We start from the raw sequence: 6,947 nt of genomic DNA, 5'->3' as shown, positions 1-6,947 counted from the left end.
AATCTCCCTGGTCCTATTTTTTACTGTTTTGTTTTTTTTCTTTTCTTTAAAATCAAATGTAATGGTATTATGTGCTAAGGCTGCCTTACCTACCAAGTATTTTTTTTACCCCCTTTGAACTACCAAAGTGATGAATAATATTTTTGGAACTTTACTTCTATATACCAAATGAGATGAATCTTTAGTTTTTTTGTGTAGCTGTTTCTGTCAAGATTTGGCCAGATTCATAAAACTAAATGAGACGGTTGCACATCACTCGATACTTCAGCAGAGTCTTGCTTCTCACCCAAATCTGCTGTCGGTCATTCCAGGGGACCTGGGGGGTGGGGTGGCAAGAGGTGAAGTGATAATTGTCTGGTGGTCATTATCTTTTCTAAAAGTCCTTGTTCTAATTCTGAACTCCATCAAGGTTATAAGAGGTGAATTACTATAAGTAAAGTATTCACTTCAAAATACCAAAGACCGATACATCAGTAAAGAATTACTTAATTGCTTAAAGGGACCTCAAACCTCATTAAACCAAACTCCTCATTTGAAAGATGACAAAATATAAAGTTGTACTGTTGAGTCACTCTACAGAGAGAACTGTAATATACATTCCCTTTTGAAAATTGAAATTTATTATTTTATTCTTTTCGAATCAGAGTGAAGCACCATAATTTGACGTTTTCCAAGTGACATTTTGCTCCCTCACATCTTTGAAAATGTTAATTTATTAGCCCAAGTCTAGATCAAACTCTTTACTTAGTAAAGCCTGAAAGGGTCCACTGGTCAGGCTGTGCGCTTGTTACCTAAAGCAGCAAAGAACAGGTGGTTAGGATGTGGTGGAATCCACACTAGGAATCCTGCCAGCCTAAGAGTGAAGAGAGAAAAACAGTGTCCTTTTCTGTACCTCTTGCTTTCTCTTCACTCTCAACTGGCCGGCAAGTGCTGACCTGTCTTGCAGGGAAGTTTATTCGGTCACCGGATGAGAATGCCTCCCGGTAGCTCGCTCGACAGTTTATTCTACCACTTTTACTTACTTCCCTTTCCTTCTGAAACCATTGAGTTTGCCCCTCTTGCTTTAGGGCCAAAGCAAGGCAAAATTACTTGTAATTGAGTATGACAGGGAGCCAACACTCAATTAACAATAATGAGACATTTTGCAGAGTACATCATGGTTTCTGTAGCATTCTCACATAAAACATCTCATTTGATCTCTGTCCCTGAGATGGTGAGAAAGGATTACTTTCCCCATTTGACCCCTGATCAGGCTCAGAGAGGACGTCACTTGCCCAAGATCTCACCACAGGCAAGCCTGGACTCGGACCCAGTTTTTCTTGATGTGTTTTGTGCTGTATGACACATAATGCCTCTTTGAGATTAAAGATGTTTGTATTTTTACTTAATTTCCATTTTATAATGGTGATGACAGTTGCACTGTACCAAGGATTTTACATAATTTAATTTTCTCAGAGTAACTTGCCGAGAGCCACACAACTAGTCAGTGGTAAAGCCAGCAACCCAGGTGGGTCGTCTCCAGAGCCCGCTGTCTTAACCGCTGCTTCAGCCTGCCAGGGAAGGAAGCTCATCCACAATTCTACCTCTCAGAGATCGTTTGTTTTGCTCTCACATATACAAAAACTGGACGCTATTCATACTGTTTTGTAAACTATTTTTACGTTATGGCCCACGTTTTCCCATCACTGATGAACATTTTCCTTATTAATGACTGCATTACAAGGCTATGCCATTGTGTATTTAAGCTGACTTCCTGTTAGCCACATCTAAATGTTTTTTAAAGTTTTTTGTTTGCTACAATGACTATGTATGTACAGACTTTATTTTGCGAGACCAACTTCCTGAAAGTGAAAGTTCTAGATCAACAGACTGCATTTAAAACGAGATACACAGTGTCCACCAGAATGGATGTAGACAGAGCTTTGTCAGACAGTGAAAACAAGCTTAAGGTCCTAGTTTAGATAGCAGGCGCCAAAACAGTTCCCCACATTTTGGATCAAAATGTCCATTTCCTGACTAATTTATATTATGTTTGGTCCTTATTTTTCCAAAAGCAGTGCCACCATAGAGTTAAAGAACTTGATGAAACTTCAGAGATCAAGGTAAAACATTTTCTGCATGATATAATCATGGCTCTTAGATTTCTCTTGGCAGGAAAGTAAAACTATAATTTGAGAGAAATCATTCCCAGGATTAACCCACAGGCAGCCAGCATTTTTTTTTTTTTTTTGAGCATTTGAAAGGAAACAAATCCTTTCCTACAAGTCAAATGCTAAATAATTACACCTCATAGAATGAACTTTGCATAAGCCCATAATTTAAAAGTAGGAGCCCTGTGATTAGTAAAAAGTTCCAAAGGGTGTCCGGCCATGCAGCTGGTGTCAGATAACTCAACATGTGCCCAGGTGGCATCTCTGTATGTCCGGTGAAGAAGAATCTGGCCCAACTGGAGCCATTTTTCAAGACAGTGCCTCGGAGGCCAAGAAACTAGACTACAGTCAGAATACACTGGCCACTCCATTCTCATGTGTGAGAAAATGAAAAGGGACCACAGTAGCTGTGAGTCTGTACTTTGCAGACAAATGGTTCTGGATCCAAGTCCCAGCCCTACCACTGTCATCCTGTGGATGGTACTTTGCAAGTGTCTCCGTTTCTTATCTGTAAAATAGTCACACCTAACTCACAAAATTGTTGAGAGAATTAAATAGGAAAACTACATAAACTACATGAAGTACTTCTAAAGCCTCGTACTTTTTTTTTTATTACTGAAGTGCAGCCGCTTACAGTTTGTCAGTTTCTGGTGTACAGCACAATTCTTCAGTCATATGTGAACATACATATATTCATTTTCATATTCTTTTTCACCATGTTACAAGATATTGAATATAGTTCCCTGTGCTATATAGTATAAACTTGTTGTTTATCTATTTTATATATATATGAGTTAGTATCTGCAAATCTCAAACTCCCAAATTATCCCTTCTGACCTCCTTCCCCTACCGGTAACCGTAAGTTTGTTTTCTATGTCTGTGAGTCTGTTTCTGTTCTGTAAATAAGTTTGTTTGGGTTTTTGTTTTTGTTTTTGTTTTTTTAGATTCCACATTAAGCGATATCATATGGTATTTTTCTTTCTCTTTCTGGCTTACTTCACTTAGAATGACAATCTCCAGGGCCATCCATGTCGCTGCAAATGGCATTATTTTATTATTTTTATGGCTAAGTAGTATTCCATTGTATAAATATACCACATCTTCTTTATCCAGTCATCTGTTGATGGACATTTAGGTTGTTTCCATGTCTTGGGCATTGTAAATAGTGCTGCTATGGACACTGGGGTGCCTGTATGTTTTTGAATTAAGGTTCCCTCTGGATATATGCCCAGGAGTGGGATTGCTGGATCATATGATAATTCTATTTTTAGTTTTTTGAGGGATCTCCATACTGTTTTCCACAGTGGCTGCACCAAACTACATTCCCACCAGCAGTGTAGGAGGGTTCCCTTTTCTCCACAGCCTCTCCAGCATTTGTTGTTTGTGGACTTTGGAATGATGGCCATTCTGACTGGTGTGAGGTGATACTTCATTTTAGCTTTGTTCTTCATTTCTCTGATCATTAGAGATACTGAGCATTTTTTCATAGGCCTATTGGCCATTTGTAATGTCTTCACCCAACTTTCACTTCTGATTTTAGCTATTTGCTTCTTTTTCTCTCAGTCAGTCTAGCTAAAGTTTGGTCAATCTGTTGATTTTTTCCAAAGAACCTACTTTTGGTTTTGTTGATTCTCTCTGTTGTTTTGCTACTTGTCTGTTGTGTTTATCTCTGCTTTAATCTTTATTATTCACCTCCTCCTGCTAGCCTTTGGTTTAGTTTGGCCTTTTTCCACTTCCTTAAGTCATAAAATTAGGTTATGGGCTTTTAGGTAAATATTAAGAGAGAACATGATCTACTGAAAAATGGGCAGCAGAGGGAAAGGAGGAAGAAGAGGAGTGATACCAATTTCAGTATTGTTCCTTTCTGAGCATTAAAAGAAGCCATCTAAAGAAATGGAGGAATTGTATAAGTATATACTTATAAAGGGAACTAACTGAATAAAAATAAAAATTTCTAGGTTACAAGATGAAATATATTAAGAAACAAACAGGCCCACAGTGAAAGCTATTTTAAGATATTAATTGGAAAGCATGATATAAACTAACAATATTAAATCCAAATACAGCTAAACTGTATTTGTTTATGATAAATATAAATGTATTAAACTATTCTTAAATTAAGAGAAAAAGAAATTCTGATTAGATCCTAAAGCAAAGACTATTTTCTGCAGTTATGAAGTGATACGCCTAGCAGAAAGTGTTTCAGAAAGGTAGAAAATTTCAAAAATGGGTATAAGTACATCAAAATGTTACAATTGAACAAAACCAACAATAATAACAATAATAAAAACCGGCATCACGATTTTAATACCAGACAAGTTTTAACTGAGGACAAAATGACCAATTCATAATGATAAAGCAACAGCTATGAATATCTACGCATCAAATAATGAAGCAATAACTGCCCCAAAAGAGACAGAAGAAACAGAAACATTAGGAGTGGGAAATCTTAACTGACCCTTGAAATCCATGACACAAAGAGGTGAAAAATACACAAAAATTTACCTAGAGATTATTATACTTAGCGAAGTAAATCAGAGACAAATATCATATGATATCACTTATATGTGGAATCTGAAAAAAATGATATACATGCACTTATTTACAAAACAGAAACAGACTCACAGACAAAGGAAGCAAACTTGTGGTTACCAAAGGGGAAAGGTGGGGGAAGAATAAATCGGGAGTTTGGGATTAGCAGATATAAACATACTATACATAAAATAGATAAACAACAAGGACCTACTGTATAGCACAGAGAACTATATTCAATATCTTGTAATAACCTATAATGAAAAAGAATATATATTTATAACTGAACCACTATGCTGTATACCAGAAACTAACATAACATTGTAAATCACCTATACTTCAATTAAAAAAACATAAAACTTAAATGACATTATTATTGATGTAGTTTCAATAGATACATCAAACCTGCTGCCCTGAATGTAGAAACTATACCTTCTTTTCAAATATTCATGGAACAGTCCCCAAAAGGAACCATATATTAGGCTTCAAAGAAAACCTAAGAGAAATCTCCAAACGAGAAACAGCACAAAACAGACTTATGACCAGGGAAAAATTCTTAAATACCCAAATAAAGAAAGGATGAATGAAATAAACATCAAGTGTAAGAAGATTGGAAAAGATGAGACATAACTAATGAGCACACGGCTGCTCTCTGGGGTGACTAAAGTCCAAAATTAGGTGGTGGTGATAGTTGGACAACTCTGCATATAACAGAAACACTGAATTGTGAAGTTTAAGTGGATTAACCATAAAGTATGTGAATGACATCTCATTTAAGCTGATAAAAAGGATTTAAGAATAATACAGTTAGGAAGAAGGAATTAATTTCAAAGTCAATAAAATTGATAAACTATTAGGTAATATTAAGAGAAAACAGAGGACAAATAACACAAAAGAAAAAAGTAAAGGCAACATCCCACAGAAACAGAGGTGAGCCCTCCTAAAAACACTAGGTCTGGATGTTTCCTTACGGGAAACAGAAAAGCATCTTCAATTTTATCTATTTAAGACCATAGAAAAGGAAACTTTCTAAGGTCTAACTTTTTCAGGCAATGAGCATAAGATTACACCAAAACTCAAAAAAGATTAAGAAATGTTAAAGACCTTCTTAAAGAACACCTCTTAAAAAAATTTAATGAAAATAGAATAAGGAGAGATACCAGTTTGAATGGAAGATAATTTTGTAAATACATCAATTATCCTCCAAAATTCATCTGAAGAGTAATTAGTTATGAAAATTTTTTAAATGACAGATGAAGAGAAACTTTCTCTAACAGTTATCTAACAGAGTTATTGTAGAGAAACTTGAAATGGACTCACGTTTTATTGGGAATTTAGAATGTGATAAAGATGCAATTTCAGCGTGGAAAGGATGACTCAAAAATTAATAAATATTGTTGGGTCATTTGGGGAGAATTTAAACAACTTATATAAAAATAAATTTCAGATGGAACAAGGGTATAAATGCAAAAATTTAACCTATAAGAAAATTAGAAAAAAATGTGTAAGGAATAGATTCAAAATCTTGATGTGAGGGTATTCCCAAGCCATATACAAATAATAGATCTGACTGCCTGAACATTTTAACTTCTGTAGAGTAAAACAAGGTTAAAAGACAAGTGAAGGACAGAGAAACAAATGCCACACATCAATGAGACCAAGAAAAAGACAAAGACATGGAGATACGAAGTAGGTGGACTGTTGAGGGACATCATACTTTGCTGTCACCCACGTATAGGGAAGATGGCTTCCCATGTCCTGTCCCAGAAATAGGTTAAGTGATGGGATTTGGGTAATTATTTTCTTCTCTATGTTTTCCTGAAATTTTCCCATTTTTTTTTAACAATGACTGCATTTTACGTTTATAATTAATTTTTTTGTTTAAAAGCCTGGCCTGTTTGGAGTGCCACTGTTCCACCAGCTTTATTCTAGGTTTGAGACGGGGAGGCACCGGGGCTTTTGCTTCCTTAGTGTCAGTCCCCATGACACCTCCTACAGAAGGTGTCCTCACAGATACTAAAATAGAAATGCTCACGGGTTGGACAGAACAACGTCGATCCCGTGGGTGTGGGAGAGCCGGGTGCCAGCACCCGGGCGCCTTCCACTTCCTCGTCACACACTTCTCCGCATCCTCTTCCCCAGTTCCAGCCGCATAACTCACTCCACCCGGCCATTGCAAATAACACGCAAGGATTCATTCCCGGCACGCGCGTCAGCCTGACTCCCGCGTCTCCACGTCTCCATCTCGCCTGGCCACGCCCCCGC

Source organism: Camelus bactrianus, chromosome 31, assembly GCF_048773025.1.
Source record: "Camelus bactrianus isolate YW-2024 breed Bactrian camel chromosome 31, ASM4877302v1, whole genome shotgun sequence".
In the NCBI taxonomy this organism is placed as follows: domain Eukaryota; kingdom Metazoa; phylum Chordata; class Mammalia; order Artiodactyla; family Camelidae; genus Camelus; species Camelus bactrianus.
The sequence above is the reverse complement of the archived record's forward strand: the minus strand, read 5'-3'. Positions refer to the sequence as shown.